We start from the raw sequence: 19,951 nt of genomic DNA on the forward strand, positions 1-19,951 counted from the left end.
GACATCGTTTGAAAGCCTGGTAGAGTCTACACTATGGAGAAGGGGTCTTGTGGCTGTAACTTAACTCTGCTGGTTATTTCTGTTCTGTTTTGTCTCAGGGTCACAGCTGGCAGTGTTTGGGGATTATTCCTGGACCTGTCCTCAGACATCACTCCCGGCAGTGCTCGGGAGACCCTGTGTAGTGCCTGGGATTGAACTGGGTTGTCTGTGCACAAGGGAAGTGTCTTTTCTATCTCTCCAGCCCCACCAGTGATTAATAGGATTTCCCCCTAGCATTCAGCCGTCCACCTCCAGAACCTGTCCATCTTCCCCAAGTGAAACTCAAATCCAGTGTTTTCCAAAGTGGCACTGTCCTGGGATGCAGGGGTGCTGGAATGATTCAAAGGGTGACAGTAGCCTTGGGTGCAATTGAGGAGGGGTGCTTCCAGTTTTACTTAAAGAAAGTGGACTTCTAGGGGGCTCTGAGTAATTTATTTTTTTCTGAATAGAAAAAGAATAAATTTGTGGATCAACATGGAGTGTGTCATGTTGAGTGAAATGAGTCAGAAAGAAAGAGATAGACATAGAAAGATCGCACTCATATGTGGAATATAAAGTAGCAGAATGAGACACTAACACCCAAGAGTAGTAGAGATAAGAACCAGGAGGTCTGCCCCACAGCTTGGAAACTGGCCTCACATGCTGGGGGAAAAGGCAGCAGAGACAGAGAAGGGAACACCTAGTAGAGAATGTTGGGAGGACCCACTCGGGTTGAAAGCTGCATATCAAAAGTGAACTATAGACCGAACATGATGGCCACTCAATACCTCTATTGCAAACTACAACATCCAACAGGAGAGAGAACAAAAGGGAATGCCCTGCCACAGAGGGTGGTGGAGGTTGGGGTGGGGGTGGTGGGAGGGATACTGGGATCACTGGTGGAGGAGAATGGGCACTGGTGGAGGGATGTAAACCAAATACAAACATGAAAGTTCATAAGTTTGTAACTGTACCCCACAGTGACTTACTAATGAAAATAAAAATTAAAAAATAATAAATTAAATAAACCCTCTGCAGTAGATGCCTATTAAACACTGACTCCCGGGAGCAGCTGCCACTTTCTTCTGTCCTTAAAAATGGAATGACTCCGGTCCCTCGGATCTGGGGAACTGGACAGCAATCCTCTCGTGACTGCTTCACTTCACTTAGCAAAATGTCCTTAGGGTCATACCCAGTCTTGTGTAGGCCAGAATTTCCTTCCTTTTTCAAGGCCCAATAAGTCTGTGCAATTATTTTAACAGGAAGCCCTCAAGTATCAAGCCACCAAGAAGTTTTGATTTCTGTCCCTGGTGTTATTTAGTCTGTCTGCTAAGGAGGGGCCCAGACAGACCTGTTGAGCCCTCACTCTCCAAGTGTGGCCTTGTGTCAGAAGAGGTGGACTCAGGCTGGAGCGATAGCGGGTAGGGCGTTTGCCTTGCACGCAGCTGACCCGGGTTCCATTCCCAGCATCCCATATGGTCCCCTGAGCACTGCCAGGAGTAATTCCTGAGTGCAGAGCCAGGAGTGACCCCTGTGCATTGCTGGGTGTGACCCAAAAAGAAAAAAAAGAAGAGGTGGACTCAGGAACCCCGGGGCAGGATGGGGTGAGGGGGGTGAGGGGGAGGGCTGCATTCTGTAAACTCCCCGGGGTGATCCTAAGTCTGGCCTCAGGTTGAGCACCAAGCAATGGGCTGGTGCAGGAGTCTGTGTGATTTTGATCAGCAAAACATAACACACGTAAAGTAGTTAATTTGTGTTTGTTTGTTTGGGGGCCATGCCTGGGGGTGCTCAGGGCCTACTGCTGTGCTCAGGGATCACTCCTGGCTGGGCTGTTGGACCATATGGGAAGTTGGGAATGGATCCCACATCAGCTGAATGCAATCCAAGTGCCCTACTAAGCTATACTGTCTTCAGACACTGAAGTGTTACAAAAAGTTACTAATAGTTTGTTAGAGGGAACATCACAGAGCTGTGGAAACAGGGGTGCTCAAGAAGCCAGTTCCTTATTCATGCAAAGGCAGGTACTCTATCTTTGAGCCACAAACCCAGTCTGAAGAAACAATTTAAATCTTATTTGGAGATGAACTTAATTTTTTGAATAATCCTTTTGCTATTTATCTACTTTTTTTCTTTTTATTCCCTCTTTTAAAATAAAGTATAATTTAGGGAACATGGTTATAATAGGGGTAATGTTTTTGTTTTTAGCTTTCTTTTGGTTTGGGGGACATACCTGGTGCTATTCAGGGCTTAATCCTGGCTCTGTACTCAGGAATCACTTCTGGCAGTGCTCCCGGGAGCATATGGGGTGCCGGGGGTCAAACCCAGGTTGGCTGCCGGGCAAATGCCTGCCCTATCTTTCCAGCTCAAGCAGGAGTAAGGTTTATGTTACTGATGGACAAAGTTACAGAATGCACCCCCTTACCTCCTCAAGAGCCCATAGCCCTCCACCTCTGTCCCTATGTGCCCTCTGTCGAGGGACATTTGAAACTCATGAGCAACCTCTCTTGCCAGCTCAGACCCTGCTGAGCTTTCCCTCTGTTTTCCATTTCAATTTCTTGGGATCTAGAAATTCAGCTGAAGTCCTCATTCTTCCCAGTACATGGGTGAACTTGGTTAAGTTACATATTACTCTTCCCCCACCTTTTTTTTTTTTTTTCCTGTTTTCTTTTTTGGTCTTTGGGCCACGTCCAAGGGTGTTCAGGACTTATCCCTGGCTCTGCACTTAGGGATAACTTCTGGCAGACTTGGGGGACCACATGGGGTGCCGGGGAAAGAACCCGGGCTGGATGTGTCCAAGGCAAGCGCCCTCCCGCTGCACGATCACCCCACTTTTCCCCATTTCCTTAATTGTTTTTTAAGGACATGCCCTGTGGTGCTCAGTGGCCGGCTGGGGGTGAGGGGAGAGGGGATGGAGGAGTGGAATAGGGACTACACTGTCCTGGGGATGGTGCCCGGGCCTCTGGCAAGCAGCTGGCTACGCTTCCCTGCTTTAGCCCCCCTGTCCTTTCGTCCTGGTTTGCACCTGAAACAAAGCTCCGATTAGACCCCGACACTTCCTGGCTGAGGAAAGTCTCTGTGGCAGGGCAACTCAGGACACCTCCGAGGGCACTCAGGAGAGGAGGGAACAGGCTTCCTGAAAGATCTGTTCCTGGTGCTGGCCAGACCCCACAGACGCGGGCGTTCAGCCGCACCATGCCAGGGGCCTTTGATAGATCTATCACCTACACAAGGTGGTCACCCAGAGCAGGATGTGGACATCCGCTACTGTTCTTTCCCCTTCGAAGAGTCTTTGAGTTCTGAGTTGCTTGTCTCTGGTCTGGACACACAGTTCTTCTTTGTTTTTCTTTTTGGGTCACACCCAACGATGCTCAGGGGTTACTCCTGGCTCTACACTCCTGGCGGTGCTTGGGGGACCATATGGGATGCTGGGGATTGAATTCGGGTCAGCCGAGTGCAAGGCAAACACCCTACCCACTGTACTATTGCTCCGGCTCCTGAACACACAGTTCTTATGAACACCTTGTTCTCACAACACTGTAGCTTTGAGGGCACACTGGGGTCTCTGAGAAACCACCACCCATTTTCCAGGGCTCCTTCAGGGACCTGCTACCTTCCCCCAAGCAACAGCCTCGGCTCCTGGGTGCCTCCCCTGCCGGGGCTGCTGACCGCGCTCTCAGCCAGGACAGTGACATCAAACAGAGTCTCTGGCAAGCCTCCGACAGGCCTGGGTGCTTTCTGTGGGTGCAGATACTCCAAATCCCCCAGGACTCACCCAACACAATTGTTCGGAATGTATTTTGGACTTTAATAATCTCAGATGGTTCTCTGAGTACCACCGGAAGTGATTTCTGGGGGCAGAGTCAGGAGTAACCCCTGAGCACCCCACCGAGTGTGGCCCCCAAACAAAACAAAACAAGAGATTTCCAGTACCAAAGTAAAAAAAAAAAAATGAGTTGATTAATCCTTACCAAGTAGCTCTACATGCTTGGAATGGTGCCCAAGCAACATGCTTCCCTAAAACAGGCTGCCAGCTTTACCCCACCTTGCCACATTCGCCCACTAGGTGATTGGGTAACAGGTTAACAGGTGCACAGGGCGATGCTCGTCATTAGTCAAAAGACCAACTTACTGCCACCAGCACCACACGCATCGACTCAGAAACACCGTGTTGGGTGCAAGCAGCCGAACCCTGAGGACGGACTGTGTGGTGCTGTGTATATTAAATTCTCCAACAATTACATTCTCCAGCTAAGCTTCAGTGACAGAAAGCAGATTAGCAGCCACCCCTGGGGAACTGGGGCTGACGGCAAAGTGGCATAAACACGGCCTGAGCTTCTCAGCACGATGGAAAGTTTCTGTTTCTTGGTGATGATGGGCAGTTGCCAGAACTCACAGAGAGAAGAAAACAGAAAGGCAAGACAGCCCAAGACTGCTCAAGTCACTTCAACACACTTATTTTCATGCAATGCTGAAAGGACCCGCAGACTAATGTCATCTGTTCCCTGAGGGCACAGTGCAGAGAATTTGCCCAGCTATGAGGTTGGGTTGAGCTAAAACAAGGGCCCTGCAATGTAAAAGTTGACTTGCTCTTCGGAAGCTTGCAAACGTACCAGAGTCCCTGGGTTTGAGGGGACAGCTTTCTCCACGGTGAGCATCAGGAGTGCAGTGATAAGAAAAATCAGTACCAAGAAGCTGGAGAGATAGTCTAGGGCTTAAGATGCGGCCTTATACATGGCCAACTCCAGTTCAACCCCAGCACCACATATAGTCCTGAGTACTGCCAGGAGTGATCCCTGAGCACCACTGGTATTGTGCTCAGGCAGAATGAGACACAGTGTGGGACATTAAAAAGCAAGAGTGTGGGGCTGGAACGATAGCACAGTGGGTAGGGCATTTGCCTTGCATATGGCCGACCTGGGTTTGATTCCCAGCATCTCATATGGTCCCCCGAGCACCGTCAGGAGTAATTCCTTAGTGCAGAAACAGGAGTAACCCCTGTGCATCGCCAGGTGTGACCCAAAAAGGATAAAAAAAAAAAAAGCAAGTGTACGCAGTAGGGGTATGTGTGTGTGTGTGTGTGTGCACATGTATGTAGGCATGCATGTGGGGACTGGGTGTGAGCAAACAGAAACGCACATGTGAGGGCTGTCTATATTTAGGGGTCCTGTTAGAAGACACAGGAACTAACAGCATAACAGAACTGTCCCCAGGGTGCGCAATATGTTTAAAATACAGACTCATTCCATTATAGACATCTTCACAGGAGCTTCCAGTGGGACCTTTATCAGTCTAAAGTTGAACAGAGATGCAATCAGTCTGCTTGTTTAAAAATACAGTTTCTATCTTTGCAACAGGATCCCAAAGCTATCCAGCTTTGAGAGCTGGGAAAGAGAATTTGGCCCGAGGGAGGTCCCAGCTTGGTGATCCTGGCTCCATGTTCTGGAACAAAGGGAGGGGGCAGGCAGGAAGGGGCCCCTCCCGCCAATCAGGGGCTTCCCGTCACAGCCCCATGGAAACTTGTGCTCTCCATCCCAGCCGACGGGACCCACCAGGAAATAGCCTGTGAGGTTCCAACAGCAGCCCTGGCTCAGGTAAACACCAGGCAAGGCTTTGAGGAAGCAAAGCTGACCATCTATTTTTAATAGGAAGGCAGAAAAAAAAAAAAAACCTTACATTCTTCCCAGAGCCAAGCTTCTTATTTTGTGAGTTTTAAACAAGATGCGTATCAGCGAAAGGACGCCAGATAACAGAGGTGAGTCAGAACAGAGGCCCGGCGCTCCCCGTCTGGGCCCTGCGCCTCATTCTTGGGGTGGGCAAGGCCCAAGGGCCCAGGCCCCAGGTCAGCAGGAGGGTCCTGGCCTGTTTTCCTGGAGCTAGCAGAACCCCCTCCCCGTCCCTAGCAGGCCACACCCAGCCCTCTCTGAGCACCGAGGCTGTTGATTTGGGTATCGCTGGCTCCTCTCCTGGGGAACCCCCGAGCGTCATATCTACTTTTGTGTCACTCCAGCACTGTGGTGACTGCCTAGAACAGACTGTCCTGATGGGCACGGAGCATGCCTGTTGTGTCTTCCACTGCCCTTTGGTCCTCCTTGCCTCCCATCTTGCTCTCAATGCTCCCCACCCCTTCTCAGGACTCAGGTCATTCCTATACAAACAGTGAGTACCCTGATTGCTTCTAGAATATAAATGTTTACAGGACAAAGTCTCCCTGACTGCCCCTACTGACCTCGCCAGTCTTTTGTCATGGTTTTTCCTAAACCCCACCTGCCCCACCCGCTACCCTATGGGGCTCCTGCTGTTCCCAGGAAGCCCCCCACTTTCCTGCCCCCGGGCCTTGGCACAGACCTCTCCTGCCCTGAACGCCCTTTTCCGTTTCTCCCGCTGCAACTTTCCGTCCCTCTGGGCCACTTCCCCTACCCTGTGGAAACCTGCCTGTCGGTTCCTCCTGTTCCAAACAGAACAGGGCTGTTCAGTGCCCCAGCCCGAGGGCAGGGGCCAAGTCCAGTCACTTGGGAACCCCACACCCCGCCGCAGATCACAGCCTCAATCTGCACAGCTTCCCCTCGGTGGCCCTCTGCTGTGCCCCCCACGGGGTCCCACACTCACACTCCAGCAACGCACTCGATGATCCCGATGGAGGTTCTGAGGACAAAATCCCCCTCTCATCCCGTCTGTCCCCGTACACCCAGCTCCTATGACTGACGCAGTAGGTGTTCAGTATATTTGGTGTATTCCTCAAAAACTTGATACTGAAGGGACCACATGACCTACCATTCCCATTCTAGGGTATTTAAGCAAGAGAATTTATTTCAACACTTTTTTGGGGGGGTTTTGGAGCCACACCCAGCAGTGCTCAGGGCTTACTCCTGGCTCTGCATCATCCCTGGTAGTGCTCAGGGAACAATATGGGGTGCTGGGGATCAAATCTGGGTTGGCTGCATACAAGGCAGGCACCTTACCCACTATTCTGCTGTTCTGACCTTTCTCCTCTCTCTGACCTTTTAATCAATTTTTAGAATCAATTTCTTTTGTAGTGCTGGGGATTGAATCCAGGGCTTCACACATGCAAGGCAAGTGCTCTACTGCTGAGCTATATCATTGGCCTATTTCTCTCCTCCCCCCTTCCCTCCCCTCTCCCCTCTCTCCACTTCTCTCTCCCCCTTTCCTATTCTCTTTGGGAGAATAGGAGGTGCCTTCCCTCCCACCTCCCCCTTTAAATTTTTTTTTTCTTTTTGGGTCACACCAAGCGATGCACAGGGGTTACTCCTGCCTCATGTACTCAGGAATTACTCCTGGCGGTGCTCAGGGGACCATATGGGATACTGGGAATCAAACTTGGGTCACTTGGGGTGGCTGAGTACAAGGCAAATGCCCTACCCTCTGTGCTATCGCTTCAGCCCCTCCCTTTTTAAAAGAAAATTCTAGTATTGAATCACTGTGAAATACAGTTACAAAGCTTTCATGATTGCATTTCAGTCATACAATGATCGAACACCCATCCCTCCACCAGTGCACATTTTCCACCACCAATGTCCCCAGTTTCCCTCCTGCCACCCCCATTCTCTCCCTTTTAAAAAGGGTTGTTACTAATTATAGGAAGTGCAAATCATCTCCAAATAAACATCAAATATTTGTGCTTGCATGGGTATTAAATATATATTTTCAAAAAATAGTCACGTCAGTTAACAATAATAGCCCCTTGAATTAAACATGCACAGGCAGGCCCCATATTGTTTCCAGGCTGAGTTTACTTTACAACTGGAAAAGGCTGTTTCTGAAAATGTAACTGGGCTCCGGTGCAAAGTGATAGTAAAAATAAATAAAAGCAGCAAATATTGATTGCGCTCTCTCCACTTTACCCCTCAGCCCCAGAACTTGACCTCGTACGATCACCCAGGAGCCTCACTCTGACCTCCACCGGGCAGGGCTGTTCTGGGGTTTTAGCTCACGTGTGGCACATGTGGGTGACGACACAGAGGCTCTGGTGATCCGTAATGCTCTATGGCTAGGTGCAAGGGGAGCAGGAGGGGAACCCAGGGACTCTCAACCTCCCCACTCCCCTCCAGCCTGTGCTTCAGATACTGAACTGGACCCTGGATGGTGGGAATCAAAGCAGTTTTTATTTTCTTCTTTTTAACCTTTTTTTTTTTTTCCCACTTTTTGGGTCACACCCAGTGATGCTCAGGGGTTGCTCCTGGCTCTGCACTCAGGAATCACTCCTGGCAGTGCTCGGGGAACCATCTGGGATGCTGGGAATCGAACTTGCCCACTGTGCTCCAGCCCCTTCTTATTAATCTTTTAAAAGTCATTTTCTAAGTGTTCTACCAACATCCTATACTATTTTGCTTGTTTGCTTATTTGTTTCTGTGCCACACTACTCTTCAATCAGGGATCACTCCTGGCAGACTCGGGGGACTATCTGGGGTGCCGGGGATCAAACTCAGGTTCGCCACATGCAAGGCAAGTGTCCTAACCAGTGTACTATCGCTTCTGTCCCATCATCCTATTAAATTTTTGTTTGAAAAAAATAGAAGTGTACTATAGAATAGAGGGTCAGTATGCACATTTTCACCAAAGGAGGTTGTTCCTTTTCTTCTAGAACGATGACACTGATAGTTGGGGGTCTGAGTTTCCAGCACTTTCACCTCAAGAGCACTGAAGGTGACCGAGTTTCCACAAGGACACTGGTCCATTTCCTGGGAAAAGGCCTCCCCCCAGGCCCCACCCCCTGAGTTTGTTGGGGTAAAGAGAAGGAGCCGAGCTGAGTGAGACACAGATGCTTGGGTCGCTTGCTTGTGCCTCTTTTCATTGTCAACTGAAGCTGCCACCTCTGCAGAAGGGAGCTGGCAGTGGGAAAGGCCCCTCAGATGCTGCCTCACTCTCTCTAGCCTGGGGAGGGGGGCTGGCCTCTGAACAGAACCCCTTTACGTAAAACTCAGCTTTGGGATCTGTCCTTGGCTGAATCTGGCGCTGTTTATCCTGTCTGTCCACTCTCCACTCCTTCTGTGGGAGTTGAGTCCAGGCCCCTGTGAATACACATCTCCGTGCCTGTTTCCTCCTAAAACAAACAAGGGAACCTTACAGCACGTCGCTTCTTCCTCTGGGGGCTGTTGTGGAGAGTATGAAGGGCAGATGGGGGCCGTGTACTCCCACCCCTACCCCCAACACATGGACCCCAGACGAGGGCTTGACATGAACACCCAGCCTGATTAATACCCACTGCTGCTTTTAGTCTAATGTTCGAGTTAGAGGGAAAATTGGGTTTTGAGTCTTATTTTCCATCTCAGGTGAAACCATTAAGTTAAGGGGCTGGAAAGATAGTACAGTGAGTAGGGTACTTGCCTTCCACACAGCCAACCTGGGTTCTATCCCCAGCATCCCATATTGTCCCCCAAGTCTGTCAGGAGTAATTCCTGAGTGTAGAGCCAGGAGTAACCCCTAAGTATTACTGGGTGTGGCCCCAAAACAAAATCCAAAGAAATAAAAATTTAAGTTAAGAAGCAGGTGCCCTGAAAATGGCTGGAGCCCTGGAAGGAGATAGTTGCATTCCACGGTGTCCCGGCTCTCTGCTGAGCTGAGAAGTCGGGGAAAACGTTCCAAGAGAAGCGTGAAGCCTGGCCAGGCCCTCACACAGTGCTGAACCTCTGCTCCTTGTCTTGCAGATGGGTTCGAGGGTTTTTTCCAGTTCTTGATTATACTTCCAGGTACTGGAGCAATAGTACAGCAGAATGGGTGTTTCCCTTGCATGCGGCAAACCCGGGTTCAATTTCTGGCATTCCATATGGTCCCCTGAGTACTGCCAAGAATAGTTCCTGTGTGCAGAGCCAGGACTAACCCCTGAGCACCAGTGGGTGTGGCCCCAGAACAGACAAACAAAACTTTATTTGTTTTTGTTTTTTTTTCTTTCTGGGTCACACCCAGCAATTCTCAGGAGTTACTCCTGGCTCTGCACTTAGGAATTACTCCTGGCAGTGCTCAGGGGACCATGTGGGATGCTGGGAATCGAACCTGGGTCAGCTGAACCTGGGTTGGCCGTGTGCAAGGCAAACGCCCTACTCACTATACTATGCTTTAGCCCCTCATTTGTTTGTTTGTTTTTTCTTTTTGGGGACAAACAAAACTTTAATTCTACTTTCAGGTGGGACTTCTGAATTTTAAGGTTTTATGAGATTATAAAAAAGTCACACTCTAGAAAAGTCAATGTAGACTGTATCATAGAGATCTCAGCTAGTTATACAGTTCGGACAGTCAACTACAGAACCAGCACAAGAAGGCGAAACTGGGCCTGGAGTCATGGTATAGCAGGTAAGGCACTTGCCTTGTATGTGTTCACTTGGATCTGATCCTTGTCACCATATATGGTCTCCCAAGCCCCATTCAGACGGAGCCTTGAGGAAGCCCTAAGCGCTTCCAGGTGTGGCCTGACGCCCCTCCACCCCCTAAAAACTGTGAGGCCAAAGAGATAGTATAGTGGGTAAGGCATTCGTTGTACACGACTGACCTGGATTTGATCCCTGATACCCCATATGGTCCCCATCGCTCACCAGGAGTGATTCCTAAGCACAGAGGCAGCAATAAGTCCTGAGCACTTACAAGTATGAGAAAGAAAGAAAGAAAGAAAGAAAGAAAGAAAGAAAGAAAGAAAGAAAGAAAGAAAGAAAGAAAGAAAGAAAGAAAGAAAGAAAGAAAGAAAGAAAGAAAGAAAGAAAGAAAGAAAGAAAGAAAGAAAGAAAGAAAGAAAACAAAAATTAAACCAAAAAAGCAAAAAACTGATCTGGGGATATGATTCAACGGGCTGAGTGCAGGTTTTGTATGTGAGGGGTGGGGAAGGCCAGGTTTAAGCTCCTGCACCTCATAGTTCCTTGAACAGCACCAGGAATGACCCCTGAGTAATGCTGGGTGTGACCAAAATAACAAAAGCCAAAAAAAAAAAGAGAAAGAACAACGCTGTTTTAGGGGTGGGGGATAGGAACAGGATTGAGTAACTCTCTGATAACACTATCAGCCACAAGCTTATCTTATTTAGATCCACTGAACTCCTGTGCTTGAGCTTGCAGGCTCTTGTAGGTTTCCAGGTGGGTACTTAGTTGTCCTGAGAAGTTTTTGAAACAACTCTGTGCCAAAAGAGATCACCAGAGGAAATGACACAGGACTGGAGACCATGAAGGATGCTCGAGAGGTCGTCGGAGTCAACCTCCTGAGACTCTGATTAATAGGGTCAGGAGTCAGCGGCATGCACAGGGAAATCGCCCATCCCTCATTTTCCAAGTGGGCTTTGTGTACTCTAGGCAAGAACATCTCACACAATGCACCAATAAATCACAGTCACTTTGTACTTCCATCAGATTTTCGTGAGCCAACGGCACACAGACTCCATCTAGGTGGGATGAGGCCCCCCTTGAAGAACAGCTTGTTGATGTCATTTCAGAAGGGCCAAAAAATGCTTCCAGCACCAACACCACTTCTTTCTTTCTTTCTTTCTTTCTTTCTTTCTTTCTTTCTTTCTTTCTTTCTTTCTTTCTTTCTTTCTTTCTTTCTTTCTTTCTTTCTTTCTTTCTTTCCTTCCTTCCTTCCTTCCTTCCTTCCTTCCTTCCTTCCTTCCTTCCTTCCTTCCTTCCTTCCTTCCTCTCTTTCTTTCTTTCTTTCTTTCTTTCTTTCTTTCTTTCTTTCTTTCTTTCTTTCTTTCTTTCTTTCTTTCTTTCTTTCTTTCTTTCTTTCTTTCTTTCTTTCTTTCTTTCTTTCTTTCTTTCTTTCTCTCTCATACCCACAGTTCTCAGAGGTTACTCCTAGTGGTGCTTGGGGACCTTATGGGGTGCTGGGGATTGAACTCAGATCAGTGGCTTGCAAGCCAACATCCTACTCATACTATCGCTTCAGCCCCCGAATCCCAACTTTTTAAAAGAGACATGTTAAACCAAGATGACACCCATTTAGAATCAATCCTTGACCAGCCAAAGGGCTGGATCTGATCAAAACTCTTGACTGGAACCCTGCGCCCTGCACTGTTCCTCCCTTCAAACACTCTCAATGTTGTGTGCATGTTTCAAGAGCATCTGGACACCAGCCAACCGTAAAGACAGCTCTATAGCCAAACACTCGCTCAGAGCTAGTGGTTTCTCGGGTAAGGTCCCAGATGGGAAGAGAGATGGAGTCAGTGGGAATGATCTGATTCCACACTGGATTGATTCCTTATGTTTTTTTTTTTTAAAAAAGGCAGGGGATGGAGAGATAACACAGTAGGTAGGGTGCTTGCCTTACATGTGGACGATGGGGGTTTGATCCTCAGCATCCTATGTGGTCCCTTGAGCCCTGCCAGGAGTGATGTAGGAACGCTCCAACAAGACTAACCATGAGGAATAATCACTGGAGTTATGAAATGCTTCTCACCTACCAGATAAAGCAAAGAACAACGACTGGGCTGGCAAAGTCCCAGTCAGGTGGGGCATGGAAATGGGCCCTTGGTGCTGCAGGTGCATCACCCAGGGAGGGCATTTTGGTATCTCAGCAAAAACACAGCAAATAGGGGCTGGAGAGATAGCAGAGTGGGTAGGGCGTTTGCCTTGCACGCGGCTGACCCAGGTTCTATTCCCAGCATCCCATATGGTCCCCTGAGCACCACCAGGGATAATTCCTGAGTGCAGAGCCAGGAGTAACCCCTGAGCATCGCCAGGTGTGACCCAAAAAGCAAAAACAAAACAAAACAAAACAAAAAAATCCACAGCAAATAGACCACAGATGCTCCTGACTCAGCGACCCGAAGGAGACTGTAAGTACTTAACCGTCAGACTGTATGTACTGGCCCAACGGGGCCAAGCTCTCGGGTCTCTGCAGCTGTCTGTAGATGGGAAACAGCCTGCACTGTCCCTCCAACGCAGACCAGAGGAAGAGGCGACGTCCCCTGGGGGCCTCGGTGTGCGTGGACACCCCGGCTCTGCTGACAGAGCCTGTCGGGCAGCGTGGTGGTGGGGGAGGGACGCAGCCTGCTATCTGACACTGGAGTGAATGTTCCCTGCAGCGTGTACACACGCCAGGGCGCGTGGCAGGTGCTTCTAAAGAGCACTTGAGGAACGAGAGCCACTGGGCAAACACTCCGCCTGCACTTTGCAAAGATATTTGACTTCAAGACGGAGGTGGTTTTGAGAGCCCGAGAGTCCCAGGTGTGCCATCGGGACTGGCACCTCGAGTGCCAGAAAGAGGTTTGTGCTTTAGGAGGATAGGCGAGGGGGGCTGGAGAGATAGTACAGTGGGGAGGGCACTTGCCTTGCACGTGCCACCCTGGGTTCGATTCCCAGTATCCCATATGGTCCCCTGAGCATTGCCCGAAGCGATCCCTTAGCTCAGAGTAACCCCTAAGCACTTCTGGGTGTGCCTCCCCACCACCACAACAAAAAAGGATTGGAGAGGGAACATGAGCGGGGTCCTTGGTCACAGCACTCCGACTCCTGGTCCTTCTCTTCCACAGAGGCCCCCACCCCAGCTCTGCCTACACTCTTCACGCTTTTCACAGACCCCAGCATTTCCTTGACTCTGCTGCCTCCTCTGTTAGGTTCCCGAGAAGCCTAGGTGTGCCCCAGAGCTTGGCCATCATCTGCTCTCCCTTGGGGGAACCCTGGAGCACTTGGCTGAGCTGCTCGGGTAAGGGTTGATTATGGGACCACTTGGGTTCCCCCGAATCCAGCAGAGTCTCCACCAGGAACCAACACACCCGGCACTCAGTGATTCCTCCCGGTGATGCCACTCTGTAGACGTGGGAACTGAGACACACAGAGCCTCAGGTCAAGTGGGGGTGCCGGGATGGCTGAGGCCCGCTCCTCCTCCAGGACCCTCAGAGCTCGCCTGTGCTGTACCATCTCACTCTCGGGGCAGGCTGGGGGTGCCCCGCCCCTCCTGCCCCCCTGTGCGAGCACCACGGCCTCGACTCTGATGATCCCGACCCTGCGACCCCTGCGAGGGAAACCAAGTCTCCTCCCACTGGACAGAGGAGGACCCGGAGGTGGGGGTCGCTCAGGGTTTCCCAGCTGCTCAGCGGGAAAGAAATGGAAAGAAAGGAAGCTGTAGGTCTGTACTTCCTGGCCCGACTCTGCTCCTCTTGCACCTACACCCTGCACTTACCAACCATCCTCCCCAGAGCCACACTGGGGCACAGGGAGGAGGGAGGGCACACGCAGCAACGGGGACTGAGGGTGTGTCACAGGAATGTCCCCATGAGAGCAGTGAAGTTATTCAACGTATGAAAAGATACCTGAGGTCTCTTTTAAAAAGTGCCCGTTTTAAAGTGTTAGAAGTTTGTCTATGCCTGCCAAGGGGCCAGGCTGGGGAATGGGAGGGCAGCTGGGGACACTGGTGGCGGGACTGGTACCGGAACATTATGTGCCTGAAACAACTCGGTTATTATGAATGACTGTGTAAATCATGGTGTCTTTAATCAAAAAAAAGAAAGAAAGAAAGAAAGAAAGGAAGGAAGAAAGAAAGAAAGAAAGAAAGAAAGAAAGAAAGAAAGAAAGAAAGAAAGAAAGAAAGAAAGAAAGAAAAAACCCGCTGTTTTCATTATCCTTTTGGGGTCCCTAAAAAAGCCCACCTTCCCATCAGGTCTAGGCTGGTTTGGGGGGCGCGTCTACGTGAGGTGGGGCATGGGCAAGCGGCGTCTCAGTCAGACAGCACTGACCGTGAGTGCTGGGGACACCCTCTCCTCCACTCCCTCGAGAAGCCCTGGTCTGGCAGGTGCTGGTGAGCCCTTGTGCCCCTCACCTCACACAAGGCCCCATCACTCCTGGTCATTCTCCATCCCCACCCGCGTGGTGGCATGCTCACTCTATGTGTGGTCCAGGCAGGGGACATGGCTCGGGTTCGTGGGCTTTCCAGTCCAGATCTGTGGTCCTGGTCTCTGTTCCCTGCTCTCTCTGGTCAGTGGAGAGAAGGCGGCAGGCTCCAGGGGCAGCGGGCAGCACCCAGCGCTCAGCCAGGAAGCCTCGAGTGGAGTTCTTGGTGCCAGAGAACCTGAGCCCTGGGCTGTGGCACATCCCTGACAGATTCCAAGGCCAAGCGGGGCGGATGTGGGGAGAGGGGAACCCGAGAACACAGCCTGGTGAGGGAGGAGAGAGAGCCAGGCAGCCCGGGCGCCCACAGCAATGAGCGGCAGCCGGGTCTGAACCAGCACCCGGATGTTCATAATGATAACTCGGAGCAATCGGGAGAGGTTATGAAAGATAATTCCACAATGGCTTCCTGTTGTTCGCAGACTCTGAAGCCGGCGTGCCTCCAGCAGGCCCACGGCTCATACCAGCTGGCCTGTTCCCTCACCGGCCCCCACCTTTGACCCTCGCCAGCCTCCAGCCTCCCCTGAACCTGCCATATCTGGCAATGCCTCCAGCCCTCACAATGCAGGCCCCGCGGCCTGACGTACTTCCCCACCCTCTGCAGACCGGATCCTTCCATCATCCTGAAGTCTGAGCTCCCTTGCGGCCCCCTCAGAGAGGGCTCCCCTTAGAAACCATCGGAAGCAGGACCCCGGACCCTACACCGGGGACTAGAAAACTTTCCTTCTTTTTGTTTAGCGTGCATTGGTTTTGCACTGGGACTCATCCATCCCCTCCCCCTCTCTGCACGACCCATTTGGGCTCCAGCATATATAGTGGTCTCGGGTGGGGCTGGAACAATAGCATAGCAGGTAGGGCGTTTGCCTTGCAAGCAGCCGACACACCGGTTTGATTCCCAGCATCCCATATGGTCCTCCTGAGCACCGCCAGGAGTAACTCCTGACTGCATGAGCCAGAAGTGCATAACCTCTGTGCATTGCTGGGTGAGACCCAAAAAGCAAAAAACAAACAAAAAAACCCTACACATATAGTGGTCTCAGGGGTAGGTGGACGTTTTATTTGGTGGGACCTCACCTAGCTGAGCTCAGGGCTTAATCCTGCTCTGTAGCATAACTTAGGAGACCCCATGTGGTGCTGGGGATCGAACCAAGTTGGGCTGCATGCAAGACAAGCGCCTTCCCCACTCTACTATCTCTCTGAGCCAGGTAGTCAGACTTTTAACAACGCCCTATTGGCTTCCCTGGAATGAGCTTGCCAAGAACCTTCTTGCAACTTGGCCAGGGGAAGTCACAGAGCATCGCTTCTGTGGAATTCCAATGATGAGATAGGGAGTCGGAAGGCTCTTGATTCAAGGGCTAGGGGTGCACCGGAGTATGAAGGCTAGTGGGAGGTAGCATCTTTGAGACCAGTGACCTCACTCGCTGTGGGATGTGGGTGAATTCTTAACCTTGTCGGGAGAAGAATCTCTTTTCTCATAGAATCGGAATGCAATTCCTACCTCTCTGAGCTTCTGTGCGAAACAAATGAGCTTCAAAGTAAGTGAAAAGCATCCAACAGTGTGACTAGTCGCATTATTGTATTTTGATGCATAGTCACATCTTTTTTTTCAGTCCAAAAGTTAGTTTATAACTTGCATTGCATAATAATCAGTGAGGAATAATTCACTTAAAAGGAAATCGGAGCACCAATGTATTCACCATGAGCCCCAAATTCTCAGCACTGTATCATGCATCATCAGCATATTCTGGGAGGTGCAGAGACACTGCTTGTGATTGTCTCTCAACCCAAAGAAGAGCTACAGGTGCAAGGGGAGAGAGGGCAGGCCAAGGGGTCATGTGGTACACTCGATAGGGTGAGTCTTGTGTCTTCCTGTGAAAACTAAACTGTATGGGTTCACCTGCCAGCAACAAGGAAACAGCTGGCTCTGTTTGTTTTAGATAGTTTTCAAGGTCACAGTGGGAATGAAGTGAAGCAACTTCTCTACGAGAATAAGACACAACTGGTAGTCATCTTGGTACCCTAACAGCCTGGCAGGCCTAGGATGCATGTCAACAAGCTCTTCAAAGACCGCTTGTGCCATTTCTACGAGTGGTGATGATTGTCAATTGACACAGCTGGGAATCTTAAATATTGGTCCTTATGACCGGCGGGCAGTTAAGAGCTGGGACCTTATACCACTGTCACCAAGGAAACAGTTGACCAAAAGCTACAAAAATATGGGAATCTAAGGCATGGATTGAATCTGATGATGAGGCACTGTGACAGAGTGATAAACACATCTCACATGAGTGATGCTAAGGACAGAGTGTCAAGTAAAAGCCTTATCTTTAGACACAGAAGATTGGGCTTCTGGATCGTATTACATACAAGTCTGCATTTTGCAACACTATACATCTTTTCAAATGTAATGGTTCCACTATCCAATTTGGAACCCTGAATTTTGTTTGTTTGTTTTAGGGCCATGCCCTGCTGTGCTCAGGACTTACTCCTGACTGTCTTTTCAGGGATCACTTCTGGTGGTGCTTGAGAAATCATATTGGAGTGCTGGGAATTGAACTGGGGTTGGCCTCATGCAAGGCAAGCACCCTACCTACTGTACTACCTCTCTGGTCTTAGACTATTTTAATTTTTCTTTTGTTTGTTTTGTTTTGGGGCCACACCTGGCAGTGCTCAGGGCTTGCTCCTTTATCTTCACTAAGGGATCACTCCTGGCCCAGCTTGGAGGGCCATGAGGAGTGTTGGGGATTGAACCCTGACTGGTCGCCTGCAATGCAAGTGCCTTACCATTGTTCTATGTCTATAGCTATGGACCACTGCATTTTAATGCATATTCATGAGTATTCCATACATCCTAATCTTGTACTAAAATCAGTTAAGTAATGAGTGACTTTTGGACTGGAGCGATAGCACAGCAGGTAGGGTATTTGCTTTGCACGCAGCCAGCCCAGGTTCGATTCCTCTGTCCCTCTTGGAGAGCCCAGCAAGTTACTGAGAGTATCCCGCCCGCATGGCAGAGCCTGGCAAGCTACCCGTGGCATATTCAATATGCCAAAAACAGTAACAAGTCTCACAATGGAGACAGTACTGGTGCCCACTCAAGTAAATCAACGAACAATGGGACAACAGTGCTACAGTGCTACTGGCACAATAAAAATGAAGGCTTCACATAATGGTTGCACCTCAATCTTCGGTTTTAAAAAAAGGCATAAAATTTTTCAACAATTATTCTGTAGAGTTTGGTATTACTTAAGACAGTAAGGAACAAACCCTTTCTTTAATGAACCCCCCTCTCTCATTGTCTGTGAAATGTTCTTTTTAAAATTGAATTTTTAAGGGGCGTGAGGGGTTTGGAGCCACACTCTGTAGTACTCAGGGCTTACTCCTGGCTCTGCCCTTGGGGATCACTCCTGGCAGGGCTTGGGAGATTATGTGGGGTACCAGGGATCGAACCCAAGTTGGACACGTAAAAGGCAAGCGCCCTATCCTTTGTATCTCTTATTTCATATCCCTGTGAAATATTCTGTGAACTGGAATCCCTAGTTGCTCTTTATGGAAAGAAAGGGAAGTGTTCTTTTCCCTAAGAACAGCAAATTTTTATTTTTCATTTGAAAGTCTAGGTAGGTTTAAAGTTTGGGTAGAAGCAGTCATTCCTCAGGCTCAAGTATGCATTTAAAATATTAACAAAAACTAAAAATAGCCACCAGGGCTTGGCAAGTGCCACTCTGAGTCATAGCGGGGGTATGCTCATACGAGGGGCAGGAGCTGCACACTTGTGGTGTGGAATTTCCCGTGGCACCAGCGGAAAAGGAGCCCAGAATGTGTTTGTCAGCAAACTTCCCCCAAACAAAAAGAAATCAGGATTTCCTGCTGGGGTGTAAGAAGTGAGTGATGTCCAGGACCTCACAACCCCACCTCAGGCTGGCCTGAGCACTTGACAAAACAAACAAACAAAAAAAACACAACAACAACAAAAAAGGATCTGCCAACAAATCATCAAGGGTCAGCCCCAGCCCTGAGGGATGGATCATTTTTTGCTGCTGAAAGTTTTCAATAAAGCTCAGGGGTAAGTCGCTGAGCTTAAGCTCTACATGTAAACGTGGCACCAGCCCCAGTTCTGTGAATGCAGCCAGTTCTGAGCCTGATCGGCCATGCAGAGTCCTCCACTGCATCATCCTCTTCCTCATGCCCCCTGTACTCTGACAACCATGGGGGTCTCTCTTGAACTCTGAACCAGAAACAGTGGTAAGAACTCCACATCTTTATCTTAACTTTATTCTCAGTCTTTATCTTATCTTATAAAAGGCCTGACTCACTAGTTGGTGCTTCTCCCCCCACCCCCCCAAACCCCACACCTTTTTTTTTTGTTTGTTTGCTTTTTAGGTTTTTTTTTTTTCCTTTTCCTTTGGGCCACATCTGGCAGTGCTCACAAGCTCCGGGCTCCATGCTTGGATGATGATGCTCAGGGGACCAAGCTTTGTATACAGGAGGCCTGGGTTTAATCCACATACTACATGGTCCTGTGCACAGCCAGGATTCACCCCCAAGCACAGAACTGAGAATAGCCCCGAAGCATGGTAAGTGTGTTCCCCAAAGGCCCCAAATGTTAAATATCAAGGGAGCTGTGTAGTACAGTGGGTAGGCATTTGTCTTGCATGTGGCCGACTCAGGTTCAATCCCTGGCACCCCACTGGGTCTCTGTGGGCACCGCCAGGAGTGATTCCTGAACCACAGACCCAGGAGCAACCCCTGAGTATTGCTGGGGGTGATCCCTCCACCCCCAAAACAAATGTTGGATTACCATAAAACCCAACAATTCTACTCCCATGTAAACACCCAGGAGAATTAAAAACAGGTGTTTTCACCAAAACTCATGAGTTCATAGTGGTGTTAATTCAAAGTAACCAGTGAAAGCAACCCAAGTGTTCTCAACTGATAAAGAAACGTGATACAGCCAAGTAACAAAGCCCTGTTGAACCTTTAAAAGGAATAAAGTGCCACATACAGAATATGTTCATGAATAACCCTGGAACACTATATAGAGTGGAAGAAAAGAGATCTAAAAAAGCCACATATTAAGTACATTTATGAAAAAAGCCCAGAATAGGCAGATCCATAGA

At 49.5% G+C, this 19,951-nt stretch overlaps 1 protein-coding gene across 1 annotated transcript in view; it reads right to left on the reverse strand.

Annotated features, from left to right (window-relative positions):
* The window catches only part of EHD4 (EH domain containing 4), an 81,894-nt gene that overhangs the window by 17,477 nt on the left and 44,466 nt on the right, over positions 1-19,951 (reverse strand). The window lies entirely within an intron of this gene.

Source organism: Sorex araneus, chromosome 3, assembly GCF_027595985.1.
Source record: "Sorex araneus isolate mSorAra2 chromosome 3, mSorAra2.pri, whole genome shotgun sequence".
NCBI lineage: Eukaryota > Metazoa > Chordata > Mammalia > Eulipotyphla > Soricidae > Sorex > Sorex araneus.